This window comes from Pseudophryne corroboree, chromosome 5, assembly GCF_028390025.1.
Source record: "Pseudophryne corroboree isolate aPseCor3 chromosome 5, aPseCor3.hap2, whole genome shotgun sequence".
NCBI lineage: Eukaryota > Metazoa > Chordata > Amphibia > Anura > Myobatrachidae > Pseudophryne > Pseudophryne corroboree.
The window spans coordinates 742,353,730-742,372,398 of record NC_086448.1 but is presented as its reverse complement, the minus strand read 5'-3'; the positions used below and the strand labels follow the sequence as shown (position 1 = coordinate 742,372,398).

The following is an 18,669-nucleotide window of genomic DNA, read 5'->3' as shown; positions in this document are numbered from 1 at the left end:
CAGTGTACCTCACAAAAAGAGATTTAACAAGGGTAAGTTCTTACCATAAATCTCCTTTTCTGCAGCGGGGTACACTGGTATTCCACAGGGAATAACATCGGGGATGTCCTAAAGCAGTTCCTCATGGGAGGGGATGCACTGTAGCGGGCACAAGAACCCGGCATCCAAAGGAAGCATCCTGGGAGGCGGAAGTATCGAAGGCACAGAACCTTATGAACGTATTCACTGAGGACCACGTAGCCGCCTTGCACAATTACTCAAGGGTCGCACCACGGTGGGCAGCCCAAGAAAGTCCAACAGACCGAGTAGAATGGGCTTTGATGGTAGCAGGAGCTGGAAGCTCAGCCTGTACATAAGCTTGAGCAATCACCATTCTAATCCATCTGGCCAGCCACGTTTGTGAAAACCAATAAAGTACAAAGAGGGAATCAGACTTCCTAATGGAGGCTGTCCTCTTCACATAGATACGGAGAGCCCGTACCACATCCAAAGACCGCTGTTTGGAGGACAAATCAGGAGAGATAAGGGCCGGAAACCACAATCTCTTGGTTAAGGTAGAAAGAAGACACAACCTTAGGTAGATAACCAGGGCGCGCTCTAAGAACTGCCCGGTCACGGTGAAAAATCAGAAAGGGAGACCTACAGGATAAGGCACCCAAGTCTTAAACCCATCTAGCAGAGACAATAGCCAGTAAAAACAAGACCTTAAGCGTAAGCCATTTGAGGTCCACAGACTCAAGAGGTTCAAACGAAGACTCTTGTAGGGCAACAACCGACAAATCCCAAGGAGCCACAGGACGAACATAGGGAGGTTGAATCTGAAGAACACCCTGAGTGAATGTGTGAACATCAGGAAGAGTCGCAATTTTTCTCTGAAACCAAACCAACAAGGCAGAAACATGAACCTTGAGGGAGGCCAGACGAAGGCCTAAGTCCAGGCCCTGTTGCAGAAAAGCCAAAAGATTGGCAGTACTGAACTTGAAAGCATCGCAATTCTTAGCAGCACACCAGGTGAAGTAAGAATTCCAAACCCTATGATAAATCCGGACAGAAGCCGGCTTACAGGCCTTCAACATAATTTGAATGACCGCCTCAGAAAAACCTTTAGCTCTCAGGACTGAAGCTTCAAGAGCCACGCTGTCAAAGCCAGTCGGGCCAAATCCTGGTAGACACAGAGGCCCTGAACAAGGAGGTCTGGTCGTTGCGGAAGCAGAAAGGGACGCTCTAACGAGAGATCCTGCAGGTCCGAGAACCAATGCCATCTGGGCCATGCTGGAGTGATCAGAAGTAGGATTCCTCCTTCCCCTGGGCAGGAGTGACACCGTACGGCAGACGAAAGTTCCATAGAATTGCCAGTGTGTCCACAAACGCTGCTTGAGGATCCCTTGTCCTTGCTCCAAAGACCGGAACCTTGTGATTGTGTCAAGACGCAATCAGGTCTACATCTGGTAGGCCCCACTTGTCCATTAGGAGTTGAAATACTTCCGGATGAAGGCTCCACTCTCCGGCGAGTACGTCCTGATGACTGAGGAAGTCCGCTTCCCAGTTGAGGACTCCCGGAATGAACACTGCCGATAGTGCTGGCAGATGGCGTTCGCCCAGCGAAGAATCTTTGACACTTCCAACATTGCCATGTGGCTTCGAGTGCCGCCTTGATGATTTATGTACGCCACCGTGGTGGTGTTGTCTCACTGTACTTGAACAGGCCTGTTCCGTACAAGAGGCAGGGCTAGTGTCAGCACACTGAACATTGCCCGTAATTCCAGATTGTTTATCAGGAGGCGAGACTTCTCCCAGGTCCACCTACCCCGAAGAGAGTGTTGCTCCAACACCACTCCCCAACCCCTCAGACTGGCATCCGTCGTCAGAAGGACCCAGTTGGAGATCCAGAAGGGACGGCCCCTACTCAAACTGCCGGTCCTGTAGCCACGTTAGCGACAGATGTACTTCCGGAGACCATGAGATCATGCGAGACCTGATCTGGTGAGGCAGGCAGTCTCACTTGGCCAGAATCAGTTTCTGGAGAGGGGGGGAATGAAAGTGAACGTACTCTACCATGTTAAAAGCCGACACCATGAGGCCTAGTACTTGCATCGCCGAGTGTATCGACACACGCAGGCGAGACAGGAAGCATCTTATTCTGTCCTGAAGGATCAGGACCTTCTCCTGGGACAAGAACAACCGCTGGTTGTGAGTGTCCAACAGTGCCCCCAGGTGCTCTTAGCAGGGACCAGGGATGATTTCTTCCAGTTGATGAGCCTCCCGTGGACTTGCTGAAACTGGACCATCAGATCCAGATACGGCAGGATCCGGATACCCCAACGGTGGAGGAGAGCAGTCATCACCGCCATGACTTTGGTGAAGATTCGCGGAGCTGTTGTCAGTCCAAAAAAGGCAAGGCCCGGAATCGATAATGTAGGTTGCCAATAGCAAACCTCAGGTACTGCTGGTGCGACATGGCAATAGGAATAATAAGATTTTACTTACCGGTAAATCTATTTCTCGTAGTCCGTAGTGGATGCTGGGGACTCCGTAAGGACCATGGGGAATAGACGGGCTCCGCAAGAGACAGGGCACTTTAAGAAAGAAATTGGATACTGGTGTGCTCTGGCTCCTCCCTCTATGTCCCTCCTCCAGACCTCAGTTAGAGAAACTGTGCCCGGAAGAGCTGACAGTACAAGGAAGGGATTTTGGAATCCAGGGCAAGACTCATACCAGCCACACCAATCACACTGTATAACTTCTGATAAACTTACCCAGTTAACAGTATGAACAACAATAGCGCATCAGATCAACCCGATGCACTATAACATAACCCTTATGTAAGCAATAACTATATACAAGCATTGCAGAAAAAAGTCCGCACTTGGGACGGGCGCCCAGCATCCACTACGGACTACGAGAAATAGATTTACCGGTAAGTAAATCTTATTTTCTCTAACGTCCTAGTGGATGCTGGGGACTCCGTAAGGACCATGGGGATTATACCAAAGCTCCCAAACGGGCGGGAGAGTGCGGATGACTCTGCAGCACCGAATGAGCAAACACAAGGTCCTCCTCAGCCAGGGTATCAAACTTGTAGAACTTTGCAAAAGTGTTTAAACCCGACCAATTAGCTGCTCGGCAAAGCTGTAATGCCGAGACCACTCGGGCAGCCGCCCAAGAAGAGCCCACCTTCCTTGTGGAATGGGCTTTTAATGATTTTGGCTGCGGCAATCCTGCCGCAGAATGAGCCTGCTGAATCGTGTTACAGATCCAGCGAGCAATAGTTTGCTTTGAAGCAGGAGCACCCAGCTTGTTGGGTGCATACAGGATAAACAGTGACTCAGTTTTCCTGACTCTAGCCGTTCTGGCTACATTAACCTTCAAAGCCCTGACCACATCTAGTAACTTGGAATCCTCCAAGTCACGAGTAGCCACAGGCACCACGATAGGTTGGTTCATATGAAAAGATGACACCACTTTTGGCAGAAATTGCGGACGGGTCGGTAATTCCGCTCTGTCCATATGGAAAACCAGATAGGGGCTTTTATGTGACAAAGCCGCTAATTCTGACACACGCCTAGCCGAAGCCTAATAGCATGACCACTTTCCACGTGAGAAATTTTAACTCTACGGTTTTTAGTGGCTCAAACCAGTGTGACTTCAGGAAACTCAACACCACGTTAAGATCCCAAGGTGCCACTGGAGGCACAAAAGGGGGCTGAATATGCAACACTCCCTTCACAAACGTCTGGACTTCAGGAAGAGAAGCCAGTTCTTTTTGAAAGAAAATGGATAGGGCCGAAATCTGGACTTTAATGGAACCCAATTTTAGGCCCAAAGTCACTCCCGACTGTAGGAAGTGAAGGAAACGGCCCAGCTGGAATTCCTCCGTAAGGGCATTCCTGGCCTCACACCAAGCAACATATTTTCGCCATATACGGAGATAATGTTTAGCAGTCACGTCCTTCCTAGCCTTTATCAGCGTAGGAATGACCTCATCCGGAATGCCTTTTTCTGCTAGGATCCGGCGTTCAACCGCCATGCCGTCAAACGCAGCCGCGGTAAGTCTTGGAACAGACAGGGCCCCTGTTGCAACAAGTCCTGTCTTAGAGGCAGAGGCCATGGGTCCTCTGTGAGCAGTTCTTGCAACTCTGGATACCAAGTCCTTCTTGGCCAATCCGGAACAATGAGTATTGTTCTCACTCCTCTTCTTCTTAGGATTCTCAGCACCTTGGGTTCTCATACCCAAGGTGCTGAGAATCCTAAGAAGAAGAGGAGTGAGAACAATACTCATTGTTCCGGATTGGCCAAGAAGGACTTGGTATCCAGAGTTGCAAGAACTGGAAGAGGAGGAAATACATAGACCGACTGGAACACCCACGGTGTCACTAGAGCGTCTACAGCTATCGCCTGAGGGTCTCTTGACCTGGCGCAATATCTCTGTAGCTTTTTGTTGAGGCGGGATGCCATCATGTCTACTTGTGGCAGTTCCCACCGACTTGCAATCTGCGTGAAGACTTCTTGATGAAGTCCCCAATCTCCCGGGTGGAGGTCGTGCCTGCTGAGGAAGTCTGCTTCCCAGTTGTCCACTCCCGGAATGAACACTGCTGACAGTGCGCTTACGTGATTCTTCGCCCAGCGAAGAATTCTGGTGGCTTCCGCCATCGCCACCCTGCTCCTTGTGCCGCCTTGGAGGTTTGCATGAGCCACTGCGGTGATGTTGTCTGACTGAATCAGCAGCGGTCGGTCGCGAAGCAGGGTCTCCGCTTGTCGTAAGGCATTGTATATTGCCCTTAATTCCAGGATGTTGATGTGAAGACAAGTCTCCTGACTTGACCACAGACCTTGAAAATTTCTTCCGTGTGTGACTGCTCCCCACCCTCGGAGGCTTGTGTCCGTGGTCACCAGGACCCAGTCCTGAATGCCGAATCTGCAGCCCTCAAGAAGGTGAGCACTCTGCAGCCACCACAGGAGACACACCCTGGCCCTGGGGGACAGGGTGATCAGCCGATGCATCAGTAGAGGTGATCCGGACCACTTGTCTAACAGATCCCACTGAAAGGTCCTCGCATGGAACCTGCCGAAGGGAATGGCCTCGTATGAGGCCACCATCTTTCCCAGGACTCGCGTGCAGTGATGCACCGCCACCTGTTTTGGTTTTAATAGGTCTCTGACCAATGTCATGAGCTCCTGAGCCTTCTCCATCGGGAGATAAACCCTCTTCTGGTCTGTGTCCAGAATCAACTGCGACTTCGGAATATTCAGAATCCAGCCGTGCTGTTGTAATACTTCCCGAGAGCGTGCCACGCTGATCAGCAACTGCTCTCTGGACCTCGCCTTCATGAGGAGATCGTCCAAGTATGGGATAATTGTGACTCCTTGCCGTCGCAGGAGCACCATCATTTCCGCCATAACCTTGGGAAATATTCTCGGTGCCGTGGAGAGACCAAACGGCAACGTCTGGAATTGGTAATGACAATTCTGTACCACAAATCTGAGGTACTCCTGATGAGTTGGATAAATGGGGACATGAAGGTAAGCATCCTTTATGTCCAGAGACACCATAAAATCCCCCTCCTCCAGGCTTGGGATGACCGCTCTGAGCGATTCCATCTTGAACTTGAACCTTTTCAGGTATATATGTTCATGGATTTTAAATTCAATATGGGTCTGACCGAACCGTCCGGTTTTGGTACCACAAACATGGTCGAATAGTAACCCCTTCCCTGTTGAAGGAGGGGAACCTTTACCACCACCTGCTGAAGATACAATTTGTGAATTGCAGCTAACACTATTTCCCTCTCTAAGGGGGAAGCTGGCAGGGCCGATTTGAGGTAACGGTGAGGGGGCATCTCTTCGAATTCCAGCTTGTATCCCTGAGACACAATCTCTATAGCCCAGGGATCCACCTGGGAGTGAACCCACTTGTGGCTGAAATTTCGGAGACGCGCCCCTACCGGGCCTAGCTCCGCCTGTGGAGCCCCAGCGTCATGCGGTGGATTTAGTGGAGGCCGGGGAGGACTTCTGTTCCTGGGAACTAGCTGTATTATGCAGCTTTTTTCCTCTACCCCTGCCTCTGGCAAGAAAGGACGCACCTCGCACTTTCTTGCCTCTTTGTGATCGAAAGGACTGCATTTGGTAATATGGTGCTTTCTTAGGCTGTGAGGGAATATATGGCCAAAAATTTGACTTTCCAGCAGTAGCTGTGGAGACCAGGTCCGAGAGACCGTCCCCAAACAATTCCTCACCCGTGTAAGGTAAAACCTCCATGTGCCTTTTTGAGTCGGCATCGCCTGTCCATTGCCGAGTCCACAGGACCCATCTGGCAGAAATCGACACTGCATTTATTCTAGAGCCCAGTAGGCTAATGTCTCTTTGGGCATCTCTCATATATAGGACAGCGTCTTTTATATGCCCCAGGGTCAGTACTATAGTATCCTTGTCCAAGGTATCAAGTTCCTCAGATAAGGTATCTGTCCATGCTGCTACAGCATTACACATCCAGGCCGACGCAATTGCCGGCCTTAGTAGGGTACCTGAATGTGTATAAATGGACTTCAGGATACCCTCTTGCTTTCTATCCGCAGCATCTTTTAGGGTGGCCGTATCCTGTGACGGCAGGGCTACCCTCTTGGATAAGCGTGTTAAAGCTTTGTCTACCCTAGGGGAGGATTCCCAGCGTAACCTGTCCGTTGGCGGGAAAGGATACGCCATAAGCATCCGTTTGGAAATCTGCAGTTTTCTATCTGGAGAATCCCAAGCCTTTTCACATAACTCATTTAACTCATGTGAAGGGGGAAAGGTCACCTCTTGCCTTTTTTCCCCATACATATAAAACCTCTTGTCAGGGACTGGGGTTTCCTCTGTGATGTGCAACACATCCTTCATTGCTAAAATCATGTAACGGATGGCTTTAGCCATTTTAGGCTGTAACTTTGCATCATAGCCATCGACACTGGAGTCAGAATCCGTGTCGACATCTGTGTCAACAATTTGGGATAGTGGGCGCTTCTGAGACCCTGACGGCCTCTGCGACATAGGATCAGGCATGGGCTGAGACCCCGGCTGTCCCAAGGCTTCAGCTTTATCCAACCTTTTATGCAACATTATCATTTAAAACCTTCCACATATCCATCCAATCGGGTGTCGTCGGCGACCCCGCATTCATTTGCTCCCGCTCTGTTTCCACATAGCCTTCCTCGTCAAACATGCCGACACAAACGTACCGACACACCACACACACAGGGGAAGCTCTTTTTGAAGACAGTTCCCCCACAAGGCCCTTTGGAGAGACAGAGAGAGAGTATGCCAGCACACACCCCAGCGCTATATGTCCCAGGAGTCGCACAGTAACTTAGTGTGCTGTATATATTGTTTTTGCGCCAAATTTGTGTGCCCCCCCCTCTCTTTTTACCCTCCTCTACCGTGATTCTGCAGGGGAGAGCCTGGGGAGCTTCCTCTCAGTGGAGCTGTGGAGAGAAAATGGCCTGGTGAGTGCTGAGGAAGAAGCCCCGCCCCCTCAGCGGCGGGCTTCTGTACCGCGTTTCTGTGTAAAAAATATGGCGGGGGCCATGCATATATACAGTGCCCAACTGTATATATGCCCACTTTTGCCAAGAGGTCTCTAAATGCTGCCCAGGCCCCCCCCCTGCACCCTACAGTGACCGGAGTGTGTGGGTTTAGTGTGGGAGCAATGGCGCACAGCTGCAGTGCTGTGCGCTACCTCATATGAAGACTGGAGCCTTCTGCCGCCGATTTCGAAGTCTTCTTGCTTCTGACGCCGGCTTCTGTCTTCTGGCTCTGCGAGGGGGACGGGGGCGTGGCTCCGGGATCGGACGACCAAGGGTGCGATCCTGTGTACGATCCCTCTGGAGCTAATGGTGTCCAGTAGCCTAAGAAGCAGGACCTATCTTCTGTGAGTAGGGCTGTTTCTCTCCCCTCAGTCCCACATAGCAGAGAGTCTGTTGCCAGCAGATCTCTGAAAATAAAAAAACCTAACAAAATACTTTCTTTCTAGCAAGCTCAGGAGAGCTCACTAAGTAGCACCCAGCTCGTCCGGGCACAGATTCAAACTGAGGTCTGGAGGAGGGACAGAGGGAGGAGCCAGAGCACACCAGTATCCAATTTCTTTCTTAAAGTGCCCTGTCTCCTGCGGAGCCCGTCTATTCCCCATGGTCCTTAAGGAGTCCCCAGCATCCACTAGGACGTTAGAGAAATGTAGGTAAGCATCCTGTATGTCCAGGGATACCATATAGTCCCCAGGCTCCAAACCCAGAACAATAGAGCGAAGAGTCTCCATACGGAACTTGGATACTCGCACAAATTTGTTCAAAGACATGAGGTTGAGAATGGGCCATGAGAACCCATTCGGTTTCGGGACTAGAAACAGCGTTGAATAGCACCCCCTGCCTCTGTGTCAGAGGCACCGGCACTACCACTCCTGTGTCCAAGAGGGATCATAACACCACCTGTAGAGCGTTTGCTTTCACCGGATCTGAAGGGCTGTTTGTTGAGCAAAACTGACGAGGTCGACACTTCTGGAAGGAGATGGTGTATCCGTGAGTGACTACTTCCCGTACCCAGGCGTCCGAAGTGGTCTGTAACCATGCCTGAGCAATCCCTAGAAGTCGGCCTCCCACCCTGCGATCCCCATGCAGCAGGCTTGTCAGATTTGGAAGAAGGCTGACAGGCGGCCCAGGCTCTTTTAGGCTGGGTCTTACTGGACTTGGAAGTGCGTGACTGTTTCGGGTACGCCTAACCCTATGCTTTACCTGGAGGTTGAAAGGACCAAAAGAAAGTACTCAGCCTTCGGAGCTGAAGGAGCAGTACTAGGCAGACATGCAGTCCTAGCAGAGGCAAGATCAGCAACAATTTTGTTGAGGTCTTCCCCAAAAAGAATATTCCCCTTAAAAGGGAGAACCTCCAGAGTTTTGTTAGAGTCTAGATCTACAGACCAGGACTTTAACCACAGGATCCGGCGAGCCAGAATGGACGTAGTAGCTGCTTTGGCCGCCAGAACACCAGCATCAGAAGCCGCTTTCTGAATGTATTGAGAAGCGTAACAATATACGAGAGACATTGTTTAGCATTATCAGGAAAATTAGACGGCAGTTCCGCTTCCACCTCCTGAACTCAAGCCGTGATGGCTTCAGCAGCCCAAGAGGCCGCAGTAGTAGGTCTATGCACAGCTCCAGCATAAATAGACTTCAAGCAACCCTCCACACACTTATCCGTCGGTTCATTCAGAAAAGTGACGGTAGTGACAGGCAGAGCAGAAGAAACCACCAGACGTGCGACTTGTGAGTCCACTGGAGGTGGTGTTTCCCAATTTTTACTTAGCTCTGCGGCAAGAGGATAGCAAGCTAGCATCTTCTTATGAGGTGTAAACTTTTTCCCAGGACACTCCCAGGGTTCCTGACGTATGTCAACCAAATAGTCAGAATGAGGTAAGACAAGTTTAGCGACCTTCTGACGTTTGAACCTATCAGGTTTCTTAGAGGCCTCTTGATGTTCTGTGTCATCATCGATTTGGAGAATCAGCCCGATAACCTCCAAGAGATCAGGAACATCTACCTGTGAAACAGATTCCCCATCAGAAGCATCTGCATCAGTGTCTGAGGGGTCAGTATACACACCCTCTTCATCAGAAGAGGTATCCGGAACATGAGTGGATTGCGAGGAAGTAAGGGCCCGCTTAGAGGGCCCCTTGGCCTGAGGCGGGCGAGGGCCAGGTATCTGCTTAGGCACTGTCTGATGGAACTGCTGTAACTGAGTGGACAGAGTATCTGCCCATGGCGGATTAACCGCAGGGACAAATTGTGTCTGTAAAGGCACAGGTGGTCCCATAGGGGTCGAGAGTCTAGTTACAAGCGTATTCAGCAATGTAGAGAAAGTAGCCCAAGGTGGGTCTGAATGTGCCCACGTTGCTACAACCTGACTGGGAGGTAAAGAGCCCCCAGCACTTGAGCCCTCAGCTGCAATGTTATCCTCTAAGGGGTCCATGACGTCACCACCGCGACTGGCGGGATCAGCCACGGAACCGTCACCCCTTGTAGCTGACATGATAGGAAGGCTAATCCAAGGGCAACGCAGTACATTAAATACAGAAAATTTACCCAAACAAGAACCCCCTGTACAGTGTAATGCACAAAGAGGATTCAAGTGGCAAATGGTGACTGAAAAGCACAGGAAAAAATAGTATACAAGTAAACCCTATGAAAAACACCTATATTAACCGAAAGCTGACGCACGTAGCCCCCCTCAGGGTAGAGAATATAGGGTTAGCACTTATGAGATAGATACATGGAGTAGATATCACACAGCAGCTATATGCACACACACAGTCACATATACAATGCAGAAGCTATGACGAGCAATAAAACTGCACTGGACTAGCAATACTAAGTAATACTGAGTAAAGCTATATATGTCACTAGATATAACAATGCACAGTAAAGACTGGATGTAAATCACAGGGAACTTGTACCAGATCACCCTGCCACAATGCACTATTTCTTAACTAACACTGCCAAAAGACATGTAGAATACTTCAGTGTCCTGCAAATGCACAGCGCTGACTACAGAGGCGGCATTGCAGAGGTTTTGCCCATGCAGTCCCAGAGCAGTGTGATGGCGCCAAACACTGCCACAGGTAATGAGAGAGAAGATATATGCAGCTCCAGGATGGGAAAATGTATGTAAAATGGTGCCTGGGGGAGGGGCTACAGGCCGGAGCCATATCCCCTAGCTGGACTTCCTCACCGGGTACTGCGGGCCCTTGTAAAAACGGGTTAAAACCCGACCTGTGTTCTTGCCCTGGTGGTCTAGTGGGGTCCCTGTACCAACACAGTGTCCACGCCAGCGCGCAGCCCACCTCCCACAAGCCGCGCCGGATCGTGATTTGCGGCGTGTCCCGCCTGGGGGACCCTCTTACCTCCTCCCTGATGCGGCCAAGCGATCCTGGAGAGCAGTGGTGGATGTGTATGCTATGCGCCGGGAACCGGAGTCCTCCGCTGTAAGTACCAGGCAACCAGGGACACGGGAGTATACAGCACCGCCAGGGGAGGTGATGAAGCCGTAGCATTTAATGTCAGACCGACATCCAGCACTTGTCAATGATATGCTGCGGCCCTTGAAGTCTTCAATCTTCAGAAAAAAAGGCTCTTTCAGGGTTGCTTGGAGCAGCCCACCTGTTAATGATCCTGCCTGCAGGGCACCAACTTACAAACTGAGCTCCAGTGCCTGGTGGCGGGGATATAGAGGAGGCGGCGCTATGCATCCTGGGAACAGTCAAAGCTTTTAGCCTGTTGGTGCCTCGGATCAAGATCCTACTCTACACCCCGATGTTATGCCCTGTGGAATACCAGTGTACCCCGCTGCAGAAAATGCCTTAGTGGGCAGTGCAACTGGGCTCTTCTACATACACTATATAGACCAAGCAGTCTCTGAACACCACTTGGGTTCAGTGTAGCGGTATCCAGAGTGCTTATCAGGAACCACGCAGTTGCCTTCTCAGCCAAGGGTTCACAGTAAAGGCTTCCCGACCCCCCCCCCCCCTCCCCCTCTTTAAACTCACAAGTGTATCTGGCTAACACATACAGTGGAGGACTACTATCAGATTAAAATAGAATGTAATAGCACTGTCACTATCCACTTTATAAACAGTGGCTTTGTACTGGGTTGAGAGATTCTATATAAGTCCCAGAAAGGGATGTAGAGTCCAGAGCCTCATCCAGTCACTAGTCATCTTTTGCCTCCTCCAGATTGGCCTTCCTACTCCCACATCACTTCACTATAGTCTATCCTAAATGCCACTGCTTGACTCCGTTTTATCTCCCCCTGCACTGTATCTGCTCATCTCTTCACCAAGCCAAATACTGTCTCCCCCTTCCCGTACAGAGTGCAAAGCAAAATTCCTCTCACTCACCAATAAAGCACCCACCCAATCATCTCCCTCCACACAGACCGCCCACTTAGCTGTCAATGACTGCCAGCTTTCTTCCCAACTAATAATCTCACCCCACTGTTACCACCAAGAGGTTTCTTATGCAGTTCTTCACCACTGGAACTCCATCTCCCTATCAGAAACACCTTTCTCCAAAGAAGTTCTATAAATGCATTTATTATTCTACCTTCTAACCCACCTCTTTTGTTCCCTTAACTGACCAATTCGTGGCAACCATGTCTCAATGCCTATCCTTTTAGCTCTTGAGAGCAGATCCCTTTTCACCTGTATACTCTTCCTTTCCAGTTTGCTGCACCCATTAACCGTTGGTAAATGCTAAATCAGCACTGGTTTTCTAGTTACAGAAACTGTATTTGTGTACTTATTGACTGCCATGTGTAACCAATAGGTTTACATTAACAATCTGTAAATGACTGTGTAAAGCTTACATATTGTCCTTGTTTAGGGTAAAACAACATCTTGTTGTCAGGAACACCAACGGTTGCGACTAAGGCACCGGATCTGAGACGCCGGCAAGAGGCGTCTTTTTTCCTTCAGACGTCTCCTGCAGCATTAGCATATTTTTGCACAGCAGCTGTACAAAAGTATCCATCTTTAAATCAGGCCTTTAATTCATTTAATCTTTGTGTTATTCAAATAAACAAGGGTTACGTGAAAACGTTTCACTCTTCATGCACAAACTCAATCTACTTACGTTTGCTTGTCTATAGGAATTCTCCAGCAGTTATCTTAGATAGTTGCTATCTTCATTGGAAACACACAGGTATTTACTCTGGAGTAATTTCTGGGATGTCACTATAGAGACTTTACTTCTGGAGTTTGCAATCTTCTCAAAATTCACATAAATATAGATTCAGGAGTTATATACAAAGTTGGATGGTGTCACTGGTGAAAGAAAAATACAAAAACTCTGATTCGGCATGCAAGTTCCATTATCAAAACTTATCAGCAATTGAAGTATTTTATTAGCACATGAAGGAGCACAAACGCTTCACACCTAATGTTTATTATATAATGTGTAGTGTTCCATATAGGTGTATAATACAACAAAAGCCCCAGTTTCTCTATGCTCTGTCTGCAAAGAGTCATCCTGCATACATTGTAATCGACTAAAGATGCATACACACGGTGGGAATTTTGACTTTGCGATTTCCCCTGAACCACCGATGTTGACTATCCACTTCATATTTTGATTAAGTGCCAATTTTGACTATACTAAGTACTAGATAATACACAATATAGTCAAGATTGACTTGCCTGCAAAGTCTATCTTTTCTTGCGATACCGAACCCACGGGAGCGCGCATCGGTATCGGAAACTGTGTACACGCGGTGCGATTTGCACTAACTTTCCGTATGATTTAGACTAACCAAAATCGTAAGGTTACATCTCACCCTGTGTATGCACCTGAAGATATTAAACCTACAGGCACACAGCTAAAATCCTCACAGTGCCAGGAAAAGCTATTCAATAAAATAGCCTTCTTCCCACATCTAAAATCAGGGATTACCACCCAAAGAAGCATTTTAGTAAAGCTATAACACTGGGGCTTGTCTTGAAGTGAATATCAATGTTTTTGAACCATTTTCGATAAAAGTGTTTGCTCATAATACTAATATTGAGCAGGTTACCCAACACCACGGGGGAGATGTAACTAAGGAGAAGTGGATGTGTTTGCCAATTTACTGAATTTAAATAATCGTTAGAATCTGGTTGCTATGGGCAACACCTTCAAACTTCCTGTTTATTTAAAAGGTTAGATACATTTAAGGGGAAAATTCAATTGCCCAACATCAGTGCAATGAGCCATTCCTGTATGGTACAGAGCAAATTATCCCTCACAGTGCTATGTGGCGGGAGGGATAGTCTGCGATGCTAGCACTACCGTAAATGGACGATATGAATGCAGACAGCAATTTGAGGTGATCCCCACTGTGCACAAATTAATTCCCACCTGTCTACCAACAACCTATCCGCGGATGAAACAATATAGGTCTGGATGGTGATACTGTACTTGCCCCCATATGAATAGAACAGGTGGGTAGTTACTTGGCTCCACTATGAGAATTCCTAACATAAATAGGTGTAGGACTATACCCACGAGATGTCCCCTGGCATGCAGCCCCCCCCCCCCCCCCCCCCTTTATGTGGTGACTTGCAGCACCCCACAAACCAACCCCCCTTTCTTAAACACAATGTGCAGGGGAAGGGACAGCAGCCAGTGACTCTCCAGCTGCTGTCATATCACAGCACCCCCCACTTGTACCGGTAGTCTAGCAGCTGCCATGAACCCTTCCCCCCTCCCCGGCCTATACACTGTACACAGGGGTCTAGAGTATTACACTGTTCCTATTCTTCAGCAGCAGACACCCTGCCTGCACCGGGTCACTCCCGCTGCCTAGTGGGGCCCCACGCGCATTGACACGCACGGTTTCGTCATGTGATTACCGGGAAACACGCTGAACCTCGCCGCCAGGATCCGATAATGGCGCTCACAATGGGCAGAGAGGCGGGGTCTGAGCGCGCAAGCGCAGACTCGCTCTCCGGAAGCGCACGTTATGCAGATCTTTTTCTCGCAAGCACACAAAGTAACAGCCCGGAGAGGGAGGTACATGAGGCACGGGGCACCCGTCTCTTGTTATGTACGCTAGAGAGTGACCTTAATATTTTTTGGTCTCGTGAAGGATCCGTAGTTGTCTGGCCGGAAGTAATATGACGTGTCGCCCTGGTGTTGTCATGGTAAGGGCGGAAGTGTCGTAACGTGTAGATCCCTTTCGTGGAGTTGCTTCCAGTAATGCACTATTAACTGACAGTAATAATCGCCCCAGGACGTGGATTATCACATCTACTAGACAGGACGCCTTGGGGTGTTACCCATAGCAACCAATCACATTCTAGATTTAAGTTTATAGAATGAACAGTTCTATATAAAAGACTGTGATTGGTTCAACCAATCACATTCTAGATTTAAGTTTATAGAATGAACAGTTCTATATAAAAGCGTGTGATTGGTTTCTATGGGCAACACCTCCACTTGTCCTGTTTAGAGTTGATAAATCGCCCCCACTGTGTTTAATCTTTTTCTCATACGTCCTAGAGGATGCTGGGGTCACATTAGAACCATGGTGTATAGACTGGATCCGCAGGAGACATGGGCCATACTTACCTATATTTTATTTCTCCTCTCCGGGAGAAGCCCGGACAGGAGACACTGCAGTGTGACATCACTAAGCCCCCCCCCCCCCCGCATCGGGAAATGTTGCGGGTCCGCGGGAAGGGGGCGGGGCTAAAATGACGCGATTTGCGTCATTTTAACCCCTTCTCCACCCGACGGACCCGCGAATGCGGGAGGTTATCTCTCCATCCTGCTCGCATCACTAGGGTGCGAGCAGGATGCAGGAGACCTGCCCACTCTTCCGGGGGTGCGGGGGGCTACCCCAAAAAACGTGAGCCTCCCGCAGCTTCCGGGAGAGTAGGTAAGTATGACATGGGCACTTTAAGACTTTGAAAGGGTGTGAACTGGCTCCTCCCTCTATGCCCCTCCTCCAGACTCCAGTTTTAGAATTGTGCCCAGGCAGACTGGATGCACTCTAGGGGAGCTCTACTGAGTTTCTCTGAAAAGACATGTTTGTTTTTTTATTTTCAGGGAGGACTGCTGGCAACAGTCTCCCTGCTTCGTGGGACTTAGGGGAGAGAAGTATGACCAACTTCTGCTGAGCTCAATGGCTCTGCTTCTGGCTGACAGGACAAAATTAGCTCCTGAGGGTGATGATCGCTGGGCGCTCCCGGATGCTCACTCCCACACCCTGCCATCACCCCCTTACAGAGCCAGAAGTCAGAAGACAGGTGAGTAGCAGAAGATCAGAAGACATCTCCAGTGACGGCATCTTGAGGTACAGCGCAGCGAGTGGAACGCTGCGCGCCATGCTCCCACACACACATGTTTTCAGAGTTGTTAGTTTGGCGCTGGGTTGTGAGCTGGCAAATCCTCTGTGTCCCTCTGACAGACATTACTGTGGGTCTATCCCCTATAAGCCCGGTGTGTCTGTGTGTGTTTGGTACACGTGTCGACATGTCTGAGGCCGAGTGCTCTTCCCAGGAGGAGGCTGTATTAGGGACACAGACGACAGTGGGGGTGACCCTGTCGGCACCGCCGACTCGTGACTGGGTGAATGTCTTGAATGCGAATATGGCTCTTATCAGTAAGAGATTAGATAAGTCTGAGTCTCAGACCTAGGCGTGGAAAAAATCTGTGGAGGATATGTTATTGCAAGTCCAGGACCCCGTTCTTTTGCCCAGTTGATGCACACTGATACCGACACGGGCACTGTTTCCAGTGTCGACTATAGTGATTCCAGATTAGATCAAAAATTGGCAAAGAGCATTCAGGACATGATTGTGGCTATTAAAGATGTATTACATATCACTGACGTTTCCTCCCTCTCATGAACTGAACGCTCTATTTGAAAAAATCTGGGAAAACCCTGACAGAAAGTTTCAAATCCCCAAAAGGATTCCGGTTGCTTATCCTTTTCCCACTGAGGACAGGAAAAAGTGGGACAATGCCCTGTCACGTTTATCTAAAAAGGTGGCTCTCCCAGCACCGGGCACGGCGGCCCTTAAGGACCCAGCAGATCGTAAGCAAGAAACTATGTTAAAATCCATTTATGCGACCACAGGTACGCTGCTCAGACCTGCCATTGCATCTGCGTGGGTGAGTAGTGCTATTGAAAAGTGGGCAGATAACTTGTCATCTGATATAGATACACTGGATAGGGATAGCATCCTCTTGTCCCTGGATTATATCAAGGACGCTGCAGCATACCTAAAGGAAACTGCAAGAAATATTGGCCTTTTGGGATCAAAAGCCAATGCCATGGCGGTCTCGGCTAGGCGAGCATTGTGGATTCACCAATGGAATGCTGATGCAGACTCCAAGAAAAATATGGAGTCTCTCCCATATAAAGGTGGTGTCTTGTTTGGGGATGGCCTTGATGATTTGGTATCTACGGCTACCGCGGGTAAGTCATCTTTTTTGCCTTATGTTCCTCAGCAACAAAAGAAAACGCACCACTATCAAATGCAGTCTTTTCGGCCCAATAAATACAGAAGAGGGTGAGGCTCTTCCTTCCTTGCTAGTAGAGGGAGGGGAAGAGGTAAAGGATCAACAACCTTGTCGAGTTCGCAGGAGCAGAAGTCTTCCCCTGCTTCTGCCAAATCCACCGCATGACGCTGGGAGTCCGCACCGGTGGGGGCACGTCTAGAACTCTTCAGTCAGTTCTGGATTCGTTGGGGCCTAGACCCGTGGGTTTTACAAATAGTGTCCCAAGGGTACAAACTGGAGTTTCAAGACGTTCGCCCTCTCCGATTTTTCAAATCGGCCTTACCAGTTTCTCCTCTGGACAGGGAGGTAGTAAGCGAGGCTATACAAAAGTTGTGTCAGAATCAAGTCATTATCCTGGTTCCCCCGTCACAACAGGGAGAAGGCTTTTATTCAAGCCGGACGTCTCAGTCAGGCCAATCCTAAACCTGAAATCCCTAAATTTCTACCTGAAGTAGTTCAAATTCAGAATGGAATCTCTCAGGGCAGTGATCTCCAGTCTGGAGGAAGGAGATTTCATGGTTTCGGTGGACATAAAGGATGCCTATTTACATGTTCCCATTTATCCTTCACATCAGGCTTACCTGAGATTTGCGATTCAGGATTGTCATTACCAATTTCAGACGTTGCCGTTTGGTCTGTCCACGGCTCCGAGGATTTTCACCAAGGTGATGGCAGAAATGATAGTTCTCCTTCGCAAACAAGGAGTCACTATTATCCCGTACTTGGACGATTTCCTGATAAAGGCGAGATCCAGGGACCAGTTGGTGCGAAACATTGCACTCTCCCTGACAGTTCTTCAACACCATGGTTGGCTTCTAAACTTGCCAAAGTCGCAGTTGCTTCCAACAACACGATTGTCGTTTTTGGGAATGATACTGCACCCAGAACTTCAGAGAGTTTTTCTTCCAGTGGAAAAGGCTGGTCAAACAAGTTCTGAAATCAGCAAGAGTGTCAATCCATCAATGCATTCAGTTGCTGGGGAAGATGGTTGCGGCCTACGAGGCCATTCAGTTTGGCAGGTTCCATGCCACAGTGTTCCAGTGGGACCTGTTGGACAAGTGGCTTGGGTCCCACCTACACATGCACCGGAGGATAATCCTGTCTTCCAAGACCAGGGTCTCACTCCTGTGGTGGCTGCACAGCTCTCACCTCCTAGAGGGGCGCAGGTTCGGGATCCAGGACTGGATCCTAGTAACCACGGATGCAAGCCTCCGAGGCTGGGGGCCAGTCACGCTGGGAGAAAACTTCCAAGGAAGATGTTCAAGTCAGGAAACTTGTCTCCACATAAACGTTCTGGAGTTAAGGGCCATTTACAATGGCCTTCTGCAAGCGGAACATATTCGAGATCTACCCGTACTGATCCAGTCGGACAATGTAACAGCAGTAGCGTACATAAACCGTCAGGGCGGAACGAAAAGCAGAGCGGCGATGGCAGAAGCCACAAGGATTTTCCGCTGGGCGGAAAAGCATACAAGCGCTCTGTCAGCGATCTTCATTCCAGGAGTGGACAACTGGGAAGCAGACTTCCTCAGCAGACACGATCTCCATCCAGGAGAGTGGGGCCTCCACCAAGAAGTCTTCGCAGAGGTGACAAGTCGTTGGGGAGTTCCTCAAG

At 49.3% G+C, this 18,669-nt stretch overlaps 1 protein-coding gene across 3 annotated transcripts in view; it reads right to left on the bottom strand.

Moving 5' to 3' along the window:
• LOC134928402 (RNA-binding protein 12B-A-like) overlaps positions 1–14,590 on the bottom strand; it is a 38,318-nt gene extending 23,728 nt beyond the window's left edge. Inside the window, exons 1-2 of one of the 3 annotated variants that reach the window (XM_063924101.1) lie at positions 14,380–14,590; positions 12,645–12,835 (exon numbers count right to left, since the gene is read on the bottom strand). The gene's annotated coding sequence lies outside the window, so the exon portion shown is untranslated. Of the gene's footprint in view, positions 1–12,644; positions 12,836–14,292 lie in introns of all 3 variants that reach the window. The other 2 variants (XM_063924100.1, XM_063924102.1) reach the window with 2 other exon arrangements.
• Between the last annotated feature and the right edge of the window lie 4,079 nt (positions 14,591–18,669).